Source organism: Sorex araneus, chromosome 3 (genome assembly GCF_027595985.1).
Source record: "Sorex araneus isolate mSorAra2 chromosome 3, mSorAra2.pri, whole genome shotgun sequence".
Taxonomy (NCBI): Eukaryota; Metazoa; Chordata; class Mammalia; order Eulipotyphla; family Soricidae; genus Sorex; species Sorex araneus.
This window is the reverse complement of record NC_073304.1, coordinates 78783200-78805932: the sequence shown is the minus strand read 5'-3', so window position 1 is coordinate 78805932 and position 22733 is coordinate 78783200. Positions and strand designations below refer to the sequence as shown.

Genomic DNA, 22733 nt, shown 5'->3' with positions numbered 1-22733 from the left:
GGTCTCATCCAGCCAGATTCTTTTTGGGTTTTGTTTCTTTTAATTAATATTTTACACATCCTGCCTTCTCGTTTTTACCCACCTCTTCTCCAATAACCTTAGATCTGTTACCAATGTACACTTATTTGTCTTTTTATTCTGTTTTGCCTATTCACTGGGTTTATATCCTTATATTGTACACATAATTAAAATCATCCACTATGTGTCTTTTTCCCTTCTGACTTATTTTGGTTTGCATTATTATGGTCAGGCTGCTTCCATTTTGTTATGAATATAAAAACTGTATTTTTATAGACGAACAGTACTTCATTGTATGAATGTGCCACACGTTTTTTAATTAATTTATTTTTATTGACCTCACCATGAATAGATCGATGAGCAATGGGATGACAGTGACAGTGACCATGAATAGAGCATTAAAAAATTATTCATGACTGCATGTCAGTCATACAATGCTCTCACACCAATCCCTCCAACAGTAAAATTTCCCAGAAAATGTCCCCAATTTCCCTCCCACCCCTTCAAGTCACACCCCCCACCCCAATCTGCCTCTATGGTAGGCACCTCTCTTTCTTCCTCTCTCTCTCTCTCTTTCTCTCTCTCATTTTAGGCATTATGGTTTGTGATGCAGATGCTGAAAGCTTATCATCTATTGGGATGATACCTGCTTTCAACATTCAGTTCTTATTCAGAGTGATCATTTCCAACTAGTGCAGTCATAACTAGTTGACTATAACTAGTTGACTATGACTATGACTAGTGCAGTCATAACTAGTTGACTTCCTCTATCTTAACTACTCTAAGTCTCCCACACCATTGCCTACCATGGACCAATCCTCCTGTCTCATTTTCCTTGTCCTTTCCTTTTCCTTTTCCTTGTCCTTAAGATATTAGTTTAAAGGAGCCACCCTCCAGCGTTGCTTCTGGTTTTCTCCCTTTCCCAGGTCAGCAATCAGATCCGGGACGCTATTTTCCTCGCCCCCGCACCTTAGACATCTCCCCAAACCCTGAGCTGCCCCACCTCCTAGAGCACCATCCCATCCGCCCCTGAGCCACCCTTCAGCTCCCGTCCGAGTTTTCTCCCTTTCCCAAGTTCCTGTCCTCCCACCTGGCACCCCCTCCACACTGTGGTAGTGGGCATGGCCTCCACAGAAGTGGGCATGGCCTATTTTGGGTGGCCGAAGTTATTCTCCCCTTTCCTGGCACTGAGAAATCACATTTTCATTTCCATCACCTAATTCTGTGTTGATTTTCCTGGCCATCTCAAACATATTAGGCCAGTAGTCCAGTAGCATATTCCAATTGCACCATAATACTGGCATCACTAGAAGCTCTACAAGTCCAATATAAAAGAACAAATCCTCCGAAGCTTCACTAGAGACCTCACCTAAGCCGCTGAGGAGCACCTGAGAGGAAGAGGGCAATACTGATAATGAACTGGAAGGCTCCACCACCACACTACTACAAAAACATGAAGAAACAACAAAAATCCCCACCACCAGGAGGAGATGATGAAAAGGGTCCAGGTGCCTCAACAAGCATTACCCACAAATACAATCTCTCCAATAAAGAACTTAGAGATAAAATGTTGAAGACATTCAATGAACTCAAAGAAATGACTCAACAGACATCCAGGAAATTAAAGGAGGACATGAAGAAAACATGGAACGGACAGCCGAGAAAATACCCGAAGAAAGCTACAAAATGAAGTGTCACGAATTAAGGCTTCTGTAGATGAAATTAAAAACTCAATGAGTGCCCTCAAGAGTAGAATGGCCACAGCCGAAGACAGAATCAGTGAGCTTGAAGATGAGCTGCAGGAAGCTTTACAGGCAACAACAAGCAATGAGAAAAAGACCTCAAAATAGCTCTTAGGCGAGTCAGAGACCTAGGTGATGATTTAAAGAGAAAAAACATTAGAATCATCGGAGTACCAGAAGGACAAGTAAACAACCTCAATGAAAAAGTCAAAAATATCATTGCTGAAAAGTTCCCAGAGCTGGAGAATGCAGGCATCCAGATCCAAGGAGCCTGAAGAGTGCCAGCTAAAAGAGACCTTAGTAAAAAGATTCTAAGACATATCATAGAATGATGGATACCACAGATAGAGACACAGTACTGCAAGTAACAAGGTCAAAGAAGAAAATCACATACAAAGTAGCACCCCTTAGATTTACAGAGACCTATCAGAGGAAACCCTCCAATCCCGAAGACAATGGTAGGATATATGAAAAAACTCAATGAATGAATGCCTCACCAATAATACTTTATCCGGCTAAACTCTCACTCAAACTTGAAGGAACCATACACTACTTCATGGATAAACAGCAGCTCGGGAACTTCATAGACTCAAAACCAAACTTAAAAGAGGGACTAAAGTAGCTACTATTAGACAAGGAAAAAACCCTACAAGCACAACAAACAGAAAGATGGCACAAAACCCATGACAATAACCTCCCTCAATGTCAGTGGTCTAAATGCACTAATTAAGAGACACAGAGTGGCAAATGGGTTTGGAAACTAAACCCAACATTCTCTGCCTACAAGAAACACATATGGATAGTCAGAGCAAACATAGACTCAAAGTCAAAGGATGGAAAACAATCCTGCAAGCAAACAACTCTCTCAAAAAAAGCTGGGATGGCCATACTAGTATCCGACAACATAGATTTTAGGTTGAAAAAGATTAGAAGGGACAGCGAAGGCCAATTTTTACTAGTCAAGGGATATGTACAACAGGAAGAAATCACACTCCTAAACATGTACATGCCTAATAAGGGGCCAGCTAAATACTTAAAACAACAGATTTTAAGAAGAACATTGCTAACAACACAATAGTAGTTGGAGACTTCAACACTGCCCTATCACCTCTAGATAGATCTACAAGATTAAAACTCAGCAAGGAAACACTGGCTTTGAAGGAAGAGATAGAAGAGAGAGGGCTAATAGATCTATACAGGGCTTTGCTTCCCAAAAATAAAGAATACACATTTTTTTTCCAGTGCATATGGAACATTTTCCAAAATAGACCATGTGCTGGGTCACAAAACATACCTCAGTAGAATCAGGAAGATAGAAATTGTATCAACTACCTTTGTAGACCATGATGCACTGAAGATAGAAGTCAACCATGCACGGACTGCTAGTGGGAATGCCGAGTGGCTCAGCCCTTTTGGAAAATAGTATGGACGCTTCTCAGAAAATTAGAAATTGAGCTCCCATTTGACCCAGCAATACCACTTCTGGGAATATATACCAGAGATGCAAAAAAAGTATAGTAGAAATGACATCTGCATTTACATGTTCATTGCAGCACTGTTTACAATAGACAGAATCTGGGGGAAAAAAACGAGTGCCCGAGAACAGATGACTAGTTAAAGAAACTTTGGTACATCTACACAATGGAATATTATGCAGCTGTTAGAAAAGATGAAGTTATGAAATTTGCATGTAGGTGGAGCAACATGGAAAGTATCAGGTTAAGTGAAATGAGTCAGAAAGAAAGGGACAGACATAGAAAAATTGCACTCATTTGTGGAATGTAAAGTAACAGAATGGGAGACTAACACCCAAGAACAGCAGAGATAAGATAAGGAGGATTACTCCACAGCTTAGAAGCCAGCCTCACATGCTGGGGGAAAAGGCAGCTCAGATAGAGAAGGGACCACCAAGTAAAGGTTGCTAGGAAGACCCACTCAGGATGGGAGAGGCGGGCTGAAAGGAGACTATAGACCGAACATGATGACCACTTAATACCTCTACTGTAAACCACAACACCCCAAAGAAGAGAGAGAGCAAAAGGGAATGCTCTGCCACAAGGAGGGGTGGGGGTGGGGGGTGAGGGTGGGAGGGATGCAGGGACCATTGGTGGTGGAAAATGGGCACTGGTGGAGGAATGGGTACTCGATCATTGTATGAATGAAATGCAAGCACCAAAGTTTGTAAGTCTATAACAGTACCCCCACAGTGATTCACTAGTAAAAAGAAAAGATATTAGTGTCATACTTTTTTTATATCTCACAAATGAATACAGTCATTCTATAAATGTCCCTCTTCTCTGTCTTATTTCACTCAGCACGATACTCTCCAAGTACATCCATTTATAGGAAAATTTCATGACCTCATTTTTCCTAACATCTGTGTAGTATTCCACTGTGTACATGTGCCATAGTTTCTTTATCCATACGTCTGTTCTCAGGCACTCAAATTGTTTTCAGATTCAGGCTATTGTGAGCAGTGCTGCAATGAACATAGAGTTGCAGATAGTTTTTCTGCTGTGTGTTTTTGGGTCCCCAGGGCATATCCCAGAAGTGGTATTGCTGATCAAATGGGAACTCAATTTCTAGTTTTCTGAGGAAATCCATATTGTTTTCCAAAAAAGGCTGAACCAATCAGCATTCCATCAGCAATTAATGAGGGTCCCTGTCTCCCCATATCTGTACCAGTACTGGTTGTTCTTGTTTATTTGTATGTGTGCCAATCTTTGTGATCTGATATGATACCTCGTTATTGTTTTGATTTGCATCTCCCTGATGATTAGTGATGTAAAGCATTTTTTGCTGTGTCTTTTGGCCATTCGAATTTCTTCTTTGAGAAAATTGCTGTTCATTTCTTCTCCCCATTTTTTGATGGGTTGGGTGTTTTTTCTCTTGTAAAGTTCTCAGTCCCTTGTATATCTTTGATATTAATCCTTTATCACATGGATATTGGGTGTATAGTTTTTCCAGTTCCATTGGCTGTCTTTGTATCTTAGTCACTGTTTCTTTTGAGGTGCAGAAGCTTCTTAGTTTAATGTAGTACCATTTGTTAATATTAGATTCCACTTTCTTGGTCAGTGGTGTTTCATCTTGAGTATCAATGTCATAGAGGGTTTTGCCTATGTTTTCTTCCATGTACCTTATGAATTCAGGTCTGATGTTGAAGTCTTTAATTCATTTTGATCCATTTTGTGCATGGCATTAGGTAGCAGTCAGAGTTCATTTTTTAACATGTGGCTGTCCAGTTTTCCCAGCACCACTTGTTAAAGAGGCTTTCCTTGGTCCACTTCATATTTACTGCTCCCTTATCAAAGATTAGGTGATCATATATTTTAGGGCCTGTACCAGGACATTCAATTCTATTCCATTGGTCTGAGAGTCTGTCTTTGTTCCAATACCATGCTGTTTTAATTACTACTACTTTGTAGTAGATTTGTTATTGGGTAAGGTGACGCTCCCCATCTTCTTTTTCCCAAGAATTGCTTTAGCTTTTGTGGGAGTTTATTGTTCCGACTGTACCACATCTTATCCAATTATCTATCATGAGTACTTCCATTGTTTCCAAGTCTTACTGTTGTAAATATTAATGCTTCAGTAAACACTGATCTGGTTATAACATTCCAGGTCAATGTTTTCATGTTCTTCAGAGAGAGATACCAAAAAAGGATCGTTGGATCATAGTAGCTCTGGCTTTAACTTCTGGAAAATCTTTCGAAAATGGTTGCTCCAGTTCCTACGAGCAGTGCATAGTGGTTCCATCTTATTCACATCCTCTCCAACTCTTGTTATTTCTATTTTCTATGTAAGTTGTTCTCACAAGTTTGGGATGGTCTCAGTGTGGGTCTGAATATGCATTTTCTTGATGATTAATCATGATCTAGTTTGCCATCTTTTTATTTCTTTTTTTTTGAGAAATGTCTACCCAATTTTAAATGAGTTTATTAGATTTTTTGTTGTTCAATTATGAGTTCCTCATAGAATTTATATAATTTATACTTATGATAAAGAATATTAATCCTTTATCACAAGTATAATATGCAGTAACTTCTCCCATGCGATAGGACGTCTTTTCATTCTATTTTTATTTTCTTGAACTGTGCGAAGCTTTGCAGTTAAATGTAATCTCAGTTGCTTATCTTTCATTTCACTTGCTGTTGGATTAAAGTCCAAAAAAACTGTAATGCTGATGTCATAAAATTTTTCATCTCTAAAAAGTTCTGGTTTTCAGTCATAATCTAGGTATGTAACCCATTGGGTTCTCTTTCCTTTTTTGATCTTGTTTTTGTTTTTAGACAAATCCATCGTTGCTCAGGTCTTATTCCTGGCTCTGACCTCAGGTGATGCTGGGTGGACTTTATTGAGTGCTGGAGATAGAACACAAGTTGACCAGGTGTAAGAAAAAATGCCTTAACGGCTGTGCTATTTCTTCAGTTCTCTATTGGATACTTTTTTTTTTGCTTTTTGGGTCACTCCAGGCGATGCACGGGGGTTACTCCTGGCTCATGCACTGAGGAATTACTCCTTGCAGTGCTTGGGGGACCATAAGGGATGCTGGAAATAGAACCCGGGTCAGCCGCATACAAGGCAAACACCCTACCCGCTGTGCTATTACTCCAGCCCCTTGGATGTATTTTTTTATTTCTATGTATTTTTGTTGAATCACTATGAAATACAGTCAGAAAAATTTCATGTTTGAGTTTCAGTCATACAATGATCAAACACCTATCACTCCACCAGTGCTCATTCTCCACCACCAATGTCCCTAGTATATTCCCCTCCTCCACCACTCCCCCTGCCCTCTAAGGCAGAAAATTTCCTCCATACTCTCTCTACTTTGGGGATTATGGTTTGCAATATAGATACTGAGAGGCTATCACATTTGGTCCTTTATCTACTTTCACCACTCATCTCCCATCCCAAACGATTCCCCCAGCCATCATTGTCTCAGTGATCCCTTCTCTATTCCAGCTGCCTTCTTCCCCAGCTCATGAGACAGGCTTCCAACTATGCAGCAATATTCGTGGCCCTTGTGTCTACTGTCCTTGGGTGTCAGTCTCATATCATGTTATTTTATATTTCACACATGAGTGCAATCATTCTATGTCTGTCCTTGTCTTTCTGACTCCTTTTACTTAGCATGATACTCTCCATGACCTGGTATATTTTTAAAATATATGTTTTGTAAAGCGAGCTTAAGGAGACCTAGGGGATCTGGAGTCACTCTTGGTGCTCAGTTTAGCCTTGTGGTCCTGATGATCTAGTGTTTGAGCCTAACACTGAACATACTGTTTAATATGAACTTAGAGAAGTCTAGCTTCATTCACTGCATATGATTTTCCAGATTTTCATCACCATTAGTTAAGAAGACTCTCCTTGGGACCAGTTTGATAGAATAGTGGGTAGAGGATTTGCCTTGCATGCAGCCAGTGCAGGTTCAATCCCTGGCACCCCATATGATTCACTGAGCACTGCCAGGTATGACCCCCCCCCAAAAAAAAAGACCATAAAGAAACTCCTTTCTCCATTGTATAATTTCCAGTTGTTTACTATAAATTACATAATGCTAAATATGTGAGTTTATTTTAGGGCTTTCAGTTCTATTCCATTGATCCATGCATCTATTCTTATCATAGTATCATACAGTATCACTGTATCACTGTCATCCCGTTGTTCTTCGATTTACTTGAGCAGCACGAGTAACGTCTCTATTCCTCCCAGCCCTGAGATTTTAGCAGCCTCTCCTTACTCATCTTTCCCAAGGATTTGAGGCTCTTTCAGGGTCAGGGGAATGAGACCTATTGTTACTGTTTTTGGCACATTGAATACGACATGGGTAGCTTGCTAGGTTATGCCCATGTGGGCAGGATACTCTCAATAGCTTGCCAGGCTCTCCAAGAGGTATGTATAGATATATATTACTCTCTATGATTTGTTGCCTACTGTCCGAACTCCATCAAATATGGTGTGGTAATTATGGAAAATGGGTAGGAAGTGTGTTTATAATGTGTCCGGAAAGCGTCCTGGAGCATGGCAGCGGTTGGGTAGTGGAGGTCGGCTGCTGGAGCTAGGTCCCTTGGGGAGGGATAATTCATACAGTATTAATTATTTTTTCTTTGAAATGTTGTTTAAAATTAGGTAATACATTGTCTTCATTTTTTTCATTTTTCCATCAGAATCGCCATAGCTTTTTGAGGCCTATTATTTTATACAAACCTGAATATTTCTTGTTCTATTTTTTAAATATCACTGGATTTATTTGGGATTGCATTAAATCTATATATTACCTCTAATATAATGAATACTTAAACTATGCTAATTCTTCTCATCCATGTATGTGGAGAGTATTTCCATCTCTGTTTTGTTCAAACTATTGACAATGTCAGTTTTTGTTGCACAGATCTTTTATCTCCTCATTTTCTATCAGTTATAAATAAGTTTTTTTAAATTTCTTCTCTTTTATGATATGCATATAGAAACACAATAGAATGGGGCTGGAGAGATAGTATAGCAAGTAGAGTGTTTGGCTTGCATGTGGCAAATCCAGGTTCAATCCCCAGTATCCCATATGCTCCTCTGACACCCCTCTACCTCCAGGAATAATCCCTGAAAAGTGAAAAGTAAGCCCTAAACTTTATGGAAAGTAAGGGAGGGAAGGAGGAGGGAGGGAGGGAAGGAAGGAAGGAAGGAAGGAAGGAAGGAAGGAAGGAAGGAAGGAAGGAAGGAAGGAAGGAAGGAAGGAAGGAAGGAAGGAAGGAAGGAAGGAGGGAGGGAGGGAGGGAGGGAGGGGAGGAAGGAAGGAAGGAAGGAAGGAAGGAAGGAAGGAAGGAAGGAGGGAGGGAGGGAGGGAGGGAGGGAGGGAGGGAGGGAGGGAGGGAGGGAGGGAGGGAGGGGAGGAAGGAAGGAAGGAAGGAAGGAGGGAAGGAGGGAAGGAGGGAAGGAGGGAAAGAGGGAAGGAGGGAAGGAAGGGAGGGAGGGAGGGAGGGAGGAAGGAAGGAAGGAAGGAAGGAAGGAAGGAAGGAAGGAAGGAAGGAAGGAAGGAAGGAAGGAAGGAAGGAAGGAAGGAGGGAAGGAGGGAAGGAGGGAAAGAGGGAAGGAGGGAAGGAAGGGAGGGAGGGAGGGAGGGAGGAAGGAAGGGAGGAAGGAAGGAAGGAAGGAAGGAAGGAAGGAAGGAAGGAAGGAAGGAAGGAAGGAAGGAAGGAAGGAAGGAAGGAAGGAAGGAAAGAAAAAAGGCAGGCAATAAATTTTTCCTTGTTGATTTTATACCAGTTACTTTTCTGTACTCATTTTTTCTGAAAGCTTTTAATGGCATATTAGTGTTTTATAATAACATACACACATATAATTATCATCAAATAATGATTGTTTCACTTCTTAATCACCTGTCTTCTGCTTCTATTCATATATATATATATATAATTCTCCACTGCCCTTCTACTACTCACCACCAGCAAAGCTAAACTCTATTTCCTTCCTTAGAGGTCTGTATCAGAATATTCTTCACTTCCTATCCAAATAATCACGTATCTAAAATTAACAGAGAATTATGGTAATAATAAAATTAATGTTATAAAGTAAACTTAAAATTTTTGTGTGAGTCACCAAATTATGAAAATAGCACAATGAGGTCAAGCAGGATCAAATAATTCATCTTGGCCACCTTTGCATCATGAGCAAGGACTTTATGGGTCATTTAGTGGGACTGTCTACAAGAGTTATGAATGTCAAGAAACCCGCTGACTGTGTTCCTATCTCAATTTCCCAAATTCCAATCTTTGCTTATCCTGATTAGGTGTAACCATACTGAATTAAACCCTGGAACAAAATGTTTAGTCTGCTCCATTTGCTTTCAGGCTGTTTTATGACTTTTTAACACTCTCTACAGTCCAGTTTGATAATGCAACAAGCTCCAACATACTGGCCCCAGCAGTAGGAAGATATGTGCATTTTAATTTAATGTTGATTGTGTTGTTGTAATGCAATTGTAAAGGAATTTTAGCTTCTGCTTTCAAAGAATTTACAGTCTACGAGGGGAGATGTAGACATGGGTCATGATAATAAGTGGACACGAAGTGAGCACAGAAGTGCATCGCTGTGGGGTGGTGCAGGAGGTCAGACACTCCTTTTAAGATATTTTCTTTAATGTTTCATGGAGGAGGTGATGTTAAAGGTGAATTTTGAAAAGTCAGGCTTCCAGATGCAGAGATGCAGGAAACAGTAATTTAGTTGGGCAGCAGAATAAGTAGTGTCCTAAAGGCTAACACAAGCTATACTCAGGAAATAAAATAATTTATCTGTCTGAAGAATATAGACATCCGTAGATGACAGCAGTAAAAGATGAGATTTTAAAGATAAGTGGGAAATTGTAATGGGGACAACTGAAATTTCAAACAGAAGACTTTTATTTTGATTCAATGTGAAGAGAACTGGGAAACATTTTTAACAAAAGATACTAATTGGAGGAGGGGTAAATAATATAGCAGGTAGGGCATTTGCCTTGCACATGGCCAATCCAGGTTCGATCCCTGGCATCCCAAATGGTTTCTCGAGCCAGGTGTAATTCCTGAGTGCAGAGTAATCCCTAAGCATTGCCGAGTGTTAAAGAAAAAAAAAAGCCAGGGGGACCACTGGGATGTCTGTGCTTGGGTGAGGAAAATAAGGTTTTGCATGATATTTGTGACAATAAAAAATGAAAGGGAAGAGATACAGCTAAGAGGAATTACAGAGACAGAATTTTTACTTTTTAACTTTTTTGTTGTTGTTTTGGGTCCTTACCTGCAGTACTTGGGGCTAATTCTTAGCTGTTTATTCAGGGATCACTAGAGAGGGGCTTAGGGGATCTTTCACAGTGCCAGTGAATGAACTCAGGTCAGCTGTGTATACCTTACCCATTGTACTAGCTCTCCAACCCCCAGAGACAGAACTTTTAGAATGAAGTGGTGGTGATCATTAGTGAGTGAGCATGGGTATGTAAGAGAAATAAATAGAAGCCACGTGAACTATTTAAAATAAAAGAGTAGGGCTGGATCGATAGCACAACGGGTAGGGCATTTGCCTTGCACGTGGCCGACCCGGGTTCGATTCCCAGCATTCCATATGGTCCCCTGAGCACCGCCAGGAGTAATTCTTGAGTGCAGAGCCAGGAGTAACCCCTCTGCATCACCGGGTGTGACCCAAAAAGCAAAAGAATAAAAAGAAAGAAAGAAAGAAAGAAAGAAAGAAAGAAAGAAAGAAAGAAAGAAAGAAAGAAAGAAAGAAAGAAAGAAAGAAAGAAAGAAAGAAAGAAAGAAAGAAAGAAAGAAAGAGAGAAAGAGAGAGAGAGAGAGAGAGAGAGGGAGGGAGGGAGGGAGGGAGGGAGGGAGGGAGGGAGGGAGGGAGGAAGGAAGGAAGGAAGGAAGGAAGGAAGGAAGGAAGGAAGGAAGGAAGGAAGGAAGGAAGGAAGGAAGGAAGGAAGGAGGAAATAATAGTACATAACTTATCATGCTGTTGTGAAGCTTAAATGAAATAATCCATGGGAAAATTAGATTCGTGTGGTGCCAGGAATTTGGTCTCCTCGATGATGTTAGTAGTCATTGTTGTTTCTGATTGTCACAAAAGTGTTAAGACATTTGAAATAGGGGATTCTATATATAGATTCCTTGTGATTTCAAAGAGTTGCTATTTGGGGAAGCACCAGGAATCAAACTCAGGGTTTCCCACATGAAAGTTAAATACTCTGTCATGAAGCTATAACCGAAACCCTGATCTCACTGTCTCTTTATAAGTCTTTGTCTAAGAGGCCTTTTAAACATCTTCTCTAGTCACGTTATGGCCTCTGCAAGCAGTGAAAGCTAACAGTGTTTTGGGTGACCATGTTAAATTAAGGGGAGGTGGTCAGTGAATCATGAGGGCAGTGGTGATGATGGTGAATGATTATGAATTATACATAGAGAGACAATGGGTGTGTGTGGTAACCAATGATATTTATATCAACTTATATCTCTTGGTATCATATCATTTCGAGGTGATTGAGGAGGAGGTTGGTGGTTAGTGGCAGAAAGTGTAGCAATAACAGATTATGTCTGATGATAACTAGTTACCGAGGATCATCATAGGTGACAATGGCTTGATGAAACATCATGATTGACTTGTATCACTTGTCATCCCGTTGATCTTTGATTTGCTCGAGCGGATGCCAGTAATGTCTTCATTTGTCCCTGTCGCGTGCTAGTGTAGCCCAGTGATATCTGCTCTCTCCAGGAACAGAAAGAGCCTCAAATCATTCATTCAGGGTTTTGACAAAGAAGTCTGACCATCTCATTGGTGGGCGGCCACTCAGTCTTTTGACATCCCGTGAATCCAATCGATAACAGCTCTAGTCCAGCAGTCATCTCTGAATTGCATTACATGATTGACTTATAGATGGCTAATGTAGGTGATAGAGGGGTCTGGTTGGTGACAGTGATGATGAGCTGGTGATAGTTGGTGATAGTAATAATAAGTAAAATGTGCATTTTTTACATATTTTAGCTTTCTAAACATCAATTTGATGACATCTTAATTTAATGTTGCTTCTTAATATTATGGATAAAACCCCAGATTTTTAATAATTATATGTTATATAATTCTTTCCCAGAATTATATAACTAGTAAATAGAAATGTCAAATGTACAGCTAGGATTTGAATCAGAACATTTTGGCTTCAAAGACCAAATCTTATAGACCATTATCTCTAATGGACAGGAGAAACAGCGTTTTTTCCCTTTGAATGTGTCAAAAGTCGTGGTATTACTTAATTACTGTTTGATGCTAATGTATAAAAACACACTTTGAATGTTTAGATAAAAACTCTTGCTATATGAAAATAATAGAATTGGAAATTTCTTTCCGCATTATTTTAATAGTATCTCCTAATGTCTGTATTAAATCTTCTTAAACAAGATTTGTCTTTAAAAGAACTCCTTAAAGCCTATAATTTTCTTTATTTTTAAGCACTTGCTGGGAAGCCTTGGGTGGTGTTTAACTCTGGGAATAATGAAATTAGGAAGCTTCTATTTACCAAGCAGTTACAAACTCTATAACTATCCTAGACACAGATGCGTCTGATAAATCCCTGCTTAATGTAGATTCCAAGGAGAGAAAAAATGTTTTTACCAAATTTCAACAAGGGAAAAGTTATTCCATGCTTCACTGGGTTCTTAGGAAGACTGGTAATGTCTTCTCTGAAGTATATACTTAGTTGTGATGAAAACACAATTGCTCTTAGCTTTGCTAAATCTGTTTCCCAAGATATACTTATATCACCAGTGGCCATAATTTGGGCATCTATCATGTGGACATGTGACAAGTATATGATCATCTGTGAGAGGAGACATCCTCTAGACATTCTGCCCTAAAGTCACTTACATGTCAAAGCAGAAGACAATAAACCTAAGTAGAACTAACAGACACATATATGGAAAATCAGAACTCTGTACTCAGCCTGTGAAACTCTGTAACAGATTCATTCATGGAGTACTCAAAATTCTGTTTGCAGCCTCACCTACCTGCATGGAGACTTGAATGTGCCCAGAATTTCAGAACTTATTGGCACCTTGTAAAGTGATTGTAGGGATGCCTGAATGGTATCTTGAAGAAAGAAATGCACATAGAAAACAGTGTGAAGAGCACTCCGATAGGCCCCTGATCTGGGAGATGCGAATCTTTTAGCATATCTAAATAACAGTTCAATAAAGCCTGGGAAAATATTTTTGAGTGGGGCCAGGAAGATAGTACTAAGGAATAGAAAGTGCATGATTTTTTTCAGTCCCCGTATTTGATCTCTGGTACTTCACTGTCTCCCAAGCACGTGGCTCTGGTAACCCCTGGCACCACTGAACGAGGCTGAGCTCAGAACCCTCACTTTACACTACTGAGCCAAATATACCCAAGAGTAGCGCCTGGGCCCCATGCATTGCTGAGAAGCCTCAAAAGTAATCATTTAATAATAATATTTTAGGCTGCATAAAAGAGAAATGCCCTAGCTGCTATACTATCATTACAATTTTAACACCTGTCTTTTGCAAACAAAATAACTCTAACTTGAGAAGAAAATCATTTGTAAATGCATAGTAAGTTTATATTTCTGGCATTTTTCATTCTCAGTTCAGTCTTTAGCAATTTTCTTTTTAGAAATTATTTTTAATCTCCACGTTCTCTAAGTGAGCTGATCTATATTCTATACTGTCAAAAATTAATTAAAAGTAAAATGGTACCATTAAATATCTTTCTGCTAAAGTCAAATTTTCTCCCTAATACAGATAGGCAAATTTCATCCCAATTCTAAGCTGACTATTCTAGTTTGCTTCTTGTAGTGTGTTTGTTTTTCTTTTTTTGTAAGGCATGAGTAAGATCAACTCTAACAGAAATGTGTCAATTTGTACATGTTGATTTCTAAAAATATCACCAGCCGCAACTATTTGCTAACTTTTTACTAGTAAAAACATATCCTTAACTTTTAGTTTTTGACTTTTGGTCCTTACCCAGTGGTGCTCAGGGTTTACTCCTGGCTCTGCACTCAGGGATCACTTCTGGCAGTGCTCGGGAAAACATTACGTGATGCCAGGGATTGAACCCAAGTCAGGCATCTGTGAGTAAGGCAAGTGCCTGCCCACTGTACTATCACTCTGGTCCAATATACTTAACATTTCAAACGCCATATGGTCTGCCAAGCCCACCAGGAGTGATCCCAGAGCACAACTGGGTGTGGTCCTCAAACCAAAAGAAAACAGACTGCTAAAAAACAAAACCCTAGAAAAAGAACAACTACTTTTAAATATGTACCTGTTAAGTGTCTTTCAATCGTGCTTTTCAGATCTTCTTCCATAATTTTCTCATTTTTTGGACCCACTTTGGACATGAAGTTCAGTCAGCCACTTTGTTTGTTTAATTTTATGTTTAAGAAAGTGCGCCTATTCAACTCAGAGAAGGGAACACCAAGTAAAATGTGGTTAGAGGTCATGTGGGGGAAAGATGATGCGGACCGAATATAGACTAGAGACTGAACACAATGGCCACTCAACACCTTTATTGCAAACCACAACACCTAATCAGAGAGAGAGAACAAAAGGGAATACCCTGCCATAGTGGCAATGTGGGGTGGGAGGAGACGGGACTGGGGAGGGGGGAAGGGATGTTGGGTTTACTGGTGGGGGAGAATGGGCACTGGTGAAGGGATGGGTTATCAAACTTTGTAAGGGAGAAACATGAGCACAAAAATGTATAAATCTGTAACTGTACCCTCACGTTGATTCACTAATTAAAAATAAACTATTAATTTAAAAAAAAAAGAAAGTGCGCCTATTATGACTCAGTGCACATTCTCTGAATCTGATCTCAGGGGCCTTCAGTACTGCTCCACAGTCTTCCTTTTTTCAATATTTTGGTCAGGTGTAATACTTGACTCCCTTCTCCTAAGACCTACTGCATTAATTAGCCTATTACACACCACATAAGTTTGCATTTGTTTCTGTTTACCATAGTTAATATAGAGCCACCATATTCTATTTGTCCTCTTTTTTAAAAATTTTTTAAAATTTTATTGAATCACTGTGAGATAGTTACAAGCTTTCATGATTGGGTTACAATCTCACAATGATCAAACACCCATCCCTCCACCAGTGCACATTCCCCACACCAATATTCCTGGTGTACCCCCCTTTCCCACCCTCCCCCTGCCTCCATGGCAGACAATATTCCCCATACTCTCTCTCTACTTTTGGACATTATAGCTTGCAATACAGGCACTGAGAGGTCATCATGTTTGGTCCATTATCTACTTTCGGCATGCATCTCCCATCCCAACTGGTTCCTCCAGCCATCATTTTCTTAGTGATCCCTTCTATTTTTAAACCTACATTGGCTCCTCATACATAAAATGGCTATGTCATGCTGGACTTAACAAAGATCGGGGAATGGAGAGGGTATTGAAGGGGAGGGGACAGGGGACACTGAGACAGTGGTGGAAGGAATCAGACACTTGGATGGTGGTGTGAAATGCTATCATTAACAATACTATGAATTGCGGTGCCAAAACTCTTTTTTAAAAATTTACTTAAAAAGTAAATTAAAGGTGCTGGAGTGATAGTACAGCAGGGAGGGGCTTTGCCTTGCATGCGGTAGACTCAAGTTCAATCCCCAACATCCCATATGGTCCCCTGAGCACCTCCAGGACTAATTCCTGAGTGCAGAGCCAGGAGTAACCCCTGTGCATCGCTGGGTGTGACACAAAAAGCCAAAAAAAAAAAAAAGTAAAGTAAAAAAAAAAACAAAACATGCCCTTACCCTTGGAATCTAAATATTTATTTTTTATCAAAAAATATCTGCATGTGAGCAGGCCCGCGGGCACAGAAACTCATACTAGGGTCATTTCCTGTCCACCAGCGGCCATGAAGGTGCCAGAGGCGCAGGATTGTCCTTGGGAGGGTGGGACCGCCAGGGGGCGCTACAGCATGACTGCGGGGTTGTGCTCCTCCACGACCCTGGCAGCAGTGCCAGGCTGTGGCGCAGGTTGGCGTGCCAGGCTGTTTTCACTAGGGGCACCCCAAAGGGGGGCGGGTGAGAACCCTCCCAGCCCCAAGGGACCCAGCCCTGGCAGACGACCTCGACTACCCAACCCGCTGCCACGGTCCAGGCTGCTTTCCGGACCTGGAAATTATAAGACACTTTCTACCCATTTTTCATAATTACCACACCATATTTGATGGAGTTCAGACAGTAGGCAAAAAATCATAGAGAGTAATATATATATGTATGTATACACACACACACACACACACACACACACACACACACACACACACACACACACCTCTTGGAGAGCCCAGCAAGCTACCGAGAATATCCCGCCCGCACGGACAGAGCCTGGCAAGCTACCCGTGGTATATTCAATATGCCAAAAACAGTAACAGTAGGTCTCATTCCCCTAACCCTGAAAGAGCCTGCAATCGTTGGGAAATCGAGTAAGGAGAAGCTGCTAAAATCTCAGGGCTGGGATGGAATAGAGACGTTACTGGTGCCCTCTCAAGTAAATCGATGAACAACGGGATGACAGTGATACAGTGACTATTTTAGGATCAAGAGAACAAATAGCATTTTGACTTTGAAGGGCATGGCAGGTATATGTGCTTAAAAGAATCAGATGTATAATTTCTGTTTATATATTCAGGTAATAGCCATTCTTCAAAAATGTAAGATGTGTATCTTTATTATCAAATTGAAAATGTCTTGTAAATCACCCCAAAATTAATCATTAGTTATAGCTTATCATTAATAATAGTTTGATACAGTTGTGAATGATATCCCAGTGCTGTCCCCAGGTAATAGGGTGGGGAGACAGGGTTATGAGGCATATGTAACATCCAGGGAGTGGATATTGAGTGTTCAGAATGAATCTTACACCTTCTCAGTCTACGCAGTATCTTCTGTCCCACCTTTTCCATTCTCCCATTGGAGATTCTGGAATCTTTTTTCCTGACAGTAGAAAAGAAATTAGGAAGGTCAGAGAAAGGAATCCCATTTCCTTGCTTCCAGGCAGAAGCAAGGAAACGGGATTCTGTAAAATCACGAAATGTGACCAAAGCCCAGAAATAAGGATGGAGTCCAAACAACACAAAGAATAGAAAATTAAAACTCGAAGAAGCTAGTGATAACCAGTGTGCAGAGCACCAAAATGAGGGACTGTGCCTGGGAGAAAAGAATGTTGCCCTGTTCCCTTCACATTTCACAAACCTGGCAGCATTTTTCCGTGGCTCATGAAGGGTCTAGACCGCAGTTGCCTGCTGATTGTCTGGGGCCCAAAATTTTCATGTCCTGGTGTATGTGGATTCCTTATTGATGTGTTGACTAGAATGGTAAATGAAGTTCAAAACAAAATATGGGCTGTATCTAAGGTAGGAAAACAGCACTGTAGCACTGTAGCACTGTTGTCCCGTTGTTCATCGATTTATTCGAGCAGGCACCAGTAACATCTACATTGTGAGAATTTTGTTACTGTTTTTGGCATATCAAATACGTCATGGGTAGCTTGGCAGGCTCTGCCATGTTGGCGACATACTCTAGGTAGCTTGCTGGGCTCCCTGAGAGGAATGGAGGAATCGAACCCAGGTCAGCTGTGTGCAAAGCAAATGCTATGCTATTGCTCCAGTAAGGTAGGAAAAGAGTTTTAAAAAATTACTTCATCAAGATTATTCATCCATAATGGCAATATTATGAACCTCATGCTTATCACAAATTGATTTTAGTTAAGGCAATGAGAATGTTAATTTTTGGCAGGTGAGAGATCCCTGGGAAGCAGATACAACCCAGTCTGCTGGTTGACTCTGAGGTTCAGGCAGGGCTATCTATTTCATTACTCGTCCAGGGATCCTGGAATTAATGACAAGTGAGTGAAGTGGGCTAAACGAATGGTTGGATTAATGGCCATAGGGTAAATAGTACTTGATTTACTTTCTTTATTGTGATATTAGTTTATTCACAGATACTCAGCACTTCCCTTTGCAGGTTAAGGTAGAGATTATATGTCCTAACCAAACTTGCAATGACTTTGTTCATGCAAGTTTCCTGCTACCATATAAAAGTTGGCACATATCAAAAGAAAAAGCTTTGAGTCCTGGCCATTAACCCTCCCTTATGATTCTCTAATTTAACTAAGAGTTCCTCTAGAATCACTCATCCTAAGCTCCAAATTCTTTCTCTTATTACAGTAGGACTTTACTGGAGATATGTTCTATTCCTTGGGACTAATTATCTTTGAGAAGATAGACAATTCAATCTCTTGTAAACAAAGATTTTAAATCAATCTACTAATGCAAAGACAGATTTTGATTCTCAACTTCCCATTCAATAATTTCAAGTCTTTATCCTTAGCCTCAAAGTAGCTTATTCATTTATTCAAAAATATTTTTGAATGCTTATGATATTTCTGATGTTAACATAATACTTCAATAAGTAGGGTTGGATAATTCTGACTTGGAACTCTGTTATTATTAAATATACAGTTTAGTGAGAAATTAAGATAACAAAATGCAGTGGATGGAAGGTAGAAGTATCACATCCTTACTATTATCTCTGTAGATAAATGCCTACTTTAGAGTTGAATGGGGGGAGGGGGCTGGAGCAATAGTACAGTAGGTAGGGCATTTGCCTTGCACTCGACCTACCCGGGTTCTATTCCCAGCATCCCATATGGCCCCCTGAGCACTGCCAGGAGTAATTCCTGAGTGCAGAGCCAGAAGTAACCCCTGTGCATCGCCGGATGTGACCCAAAAAGTAAAAAAAAAAAAGAGTTGAATGGGGAGAATCATTCCCATTTCTATTCAATCTCTCAGGAATGTTCAAAGAACAACAATACAGCTGGAGAGATAGTACTTGCCTTGCACACAATCAAAACAGGGGACCCAGTTTTGATCCCCTGCATCCATATATATGGTCCCCTCAACCCTACTAGAAGTGACGCCTGAGCGCAGAGTCAGGTGTAAGCCATGAGTTCCACTGAGTGTGTCTCAATAAACAAAACAAAATGAAAACAAGAAAGTAAAAATATTGTAGTGATGTAAAGACAGTGTTGAGAACCTTTGAAGAAAGCCCTGTGAACATTCACGCTATTCATTATCATTTTGGAACTCAAGAAAAAAATTATAATAAGCCCCTGGGCAAAACAAGTTTATCTCAGATCTCTCTCTCCCTTGAAAAATTTCCACAAGGTCAGTATTCAGCTTCCCCAGAATAGATTTGGTTTGCAGTCCAGTTTGCTGAGATACAGGTAATTAGAAAGAGAATGTTCACTCTCTTCTAATCATAACATCCCCTCTACCTTTATAATCTTTGGAAATTCTTTTCCTTGGATCTCTAATTAGCAGCACTGGTTACACTTCAGTTCCTTCCTCTTACGGGGTGCCCTCTGCAGCGCCCACAGGCATCCACAATTCAATAATCAAATGACAGATCCCTAAGACAGTGGTATAAGCTAACCTAATTAGCTTAGATCTAAAGACCCGAGGCTTCGATAAAAGAAGACTAATTTGGTAAATTTCAATAGCAAACTCGATATAGAACTCAATGTTGGATTTTTCAAATTCTGTTGCACACTGTCGTCCATGACCCATTAAATTCCACGATGCCGATCACTATGGAAAGAGCTAAGTTGAATTAAGTATGGTGCTAACGACCACATCTGACCCACAATTGTTTCCTTCCTGACAACAGACAGAATCAAATTATAATACTTAAATAAGCATGATCACTGGGGTTGTTTCTTCCCATTTTTGACACATTTAAAGTTCCAAAACGTTAATTTCATTATTCTTGTAAGAGCAATGTGATACCTCTTCAGTTTTGGATACTGACAACACTCAAAAGTAGTAGACTGAGTTATATCTATAACTAAGAGTTTCTGCTTTCAAAAATGTGATTCTTCTCTTGATTTTTTCTAAATATTCTTTCTGTGATTAACTAGGTCAAATATAATGTGAAATTCAAGAAATAGGAATGGATGATCTATTCTATGATAACTTAACATTATCACTTTTCTGAGCTCTTGAACTAACTGCACAGTCTCCTTGATTTCTCTCCACTGCATGTTTCCACCATACCATTAGTGTGATTGTTATATCCTTTTAAGTATCCCAATAATTTCTCATGGATTCTGATTTAGTATAAAAAAAAATTTGTGATGCCACATGTCACATAAAGTTCAAAGAAAAGCTTCTTTATGCACCTTTTAGCTTCTGTGAAGGATTGAATTAGATGTTATTGAATGTGTGCTGATGGGATACTTAAAATCAGTTTAATGAAAGTTTTTCTGAATCAAGTTACACAATCTTAAAACTTACGATGACATATTTAAAATTTCTCATTTTAACTGCAGTTCAAAATGTTGAGTGATAAGATCAGATTTCAGCAAACAAACTCTAGACATATCAAGTGTCTTCAAGGATGAGTTTGTGTGACCAAAAGCACAGTTAATTGCAAACATTCAGACAACAAGCTCAAACCCTGTGATCCTCTGTCATGAGGGGAGAAATCTCTGCATATAAGTTAGACTTAGTATACCAACTCTAAAACTAAAGGAGGCATGAGTATCTCAACTAGGCAAATAAAATCTTGTGAGATTATGCAGTGTATATGATGTCAGTGATTAGCTCAAAGGCTAGTTCAAAATCTCAAAAAACTCAGGTTCTTTGGGTTGCAAATCAAATGCTCTAGTCACTACACTTCTAGGTTGGTTCAATAAAAATTTTGTTAGGTGAAGTAACTCAGAGATAGAGTGCATGCTTTGCTTGGATTTTTTTTTAATTGAGTAACCTATACGAGATACATGGTTACAAAGCTGCTCATGATTGGGTTTCAGTCATACAATGATCCAACACCCATCCCTTCACCAGTGTCCATTTACCATCACCAGTGACCCAATTTTCCACCACCACCTCTCCCGCAGCCTGCCTTTATGGCTCTATGGCAGGCACTTTGGGGCACTATGGTTTGCAAAATATACAGAGAGGTTATCATGTTTGTTCCTTTACGTACTTTCAGCATGCAGTTCCTATCCAGAGCAATCTCTTCCAGTCATCTTTGTCATATGCTTACTATTAATGATTGCATAGTAAATTCATTCCTTTCCAGAGTGACAATGGACTGGAGCAATAGCACAGTGGGTAGGGCATTTGCCTTGCACGAGGCCGACCTGAGCTTGATTCCTCCATCCCTCTCGGAGAGCCTGGCAAGCTACTGAGAGTATCCCGCCCGCATGGCAGAGCCTGGCAAGCTACTGGTGGTGTATTCGATATGCTAAAAACAGTAACAACAAGTCTCACAATGGAGACGTTACTGGTGCCCGCTTGAGCAAATAGATGAACAATGGGACGACAGTGCTACGACAGTGCAGTGCTACCATTTTTTGAGTACAGAATTCTTTTCTGCAGCTCACAAGTCCACACTCAAAGTACACGTTCCTTTTTTTTATTAATTAATCATAAATTAAAATGATTTTAAACCTAAGTCTAAAATTTCCACCATCCAAAAGGCAAAGCCCAGTCTTCCCCCTCTGGGTATGATTCTCTGGGTTGGATTCAACAAACTTTGCAACAAATAGAGTATCACAGAAATGACCAGGTGTGGCAAGGTTCTAAAAGGCATTGCCACTTCTGTGAGTCTCTCAGATCTTGCTCTATGGGAAGCCAGTTTCCATGTCATCAGAGCACTGAAGCAAATCTATGGTGTGTTCACATGATGCAGAATTGAGGCCTCCTACCAACAGCCATGTAAGTGTGGAACATGAGATTCTACATCTGCTGAGGACTTTAGAAGATCACTGCTCTGCTTACTCTTCTACAAGCTTCATGAGACCTCCTACATGAACTTAGTTTTTCCCCAAATTCCTGACCACTAAAATCTGAGAAATCATTAGTATTGTTCTAGCCTACTAATATTTGAGATAACTTTTTATTTACAAATAGCTAATGCAGTATGTCAAAGGGTACCTCTCTTAGAGAGCTCAGTCCTCCAAGAAATATGTAATGATTTTGTAGAAAAGTTTTTCTTCAGGCTTCTTCCAATACTCAACACCAAAAACGTCTTGAGTCTTGGCCCAGGAATGAGTTCTCAAACACAAATTAAGATATTTTCTGAGACATAAGGTGTATTTTATGAAGTTGTTCTGAAAGGCCGATGAACAATTTGACTGTAATGCTTTCTTCTGAGCAGCATTCACTGTCCCTCTCAATGTGTGCCATTCCTATTGCTTAATCGCTTCTTCAAAAATTAAGACACTATCTTGGTTGCCTATACTTCTCCCATAATAAAATACCAAGAGAATTCTCCATGTGGAGCCCATTTCTCATTGGCCGTGAGCTTCAACGATATTTTTTTCTGAATAAATGATTTCAGAAATGCCTTCAGGTCCAGCCTCACAAACCTGGTTGTTTTGATATATATCAGAGCATATTAAAGTTGTGAGCTCACTCA

The 22733-nt window shown here is 40.0% G+C and overlaps 1 protein-coding gene across 6 annotated transcripts in view; it reads left to right on the top strand.

Annotated features, from left to right (window-relative positions):
* Nucleotides 1-22733, top strand: part of RYR3 (ryanodine receptor 3) — a 605205-nt gene that overhangs the window by 435382 nt on the left and 147090 nt on the right. The window lies entirely within an intron of this gene.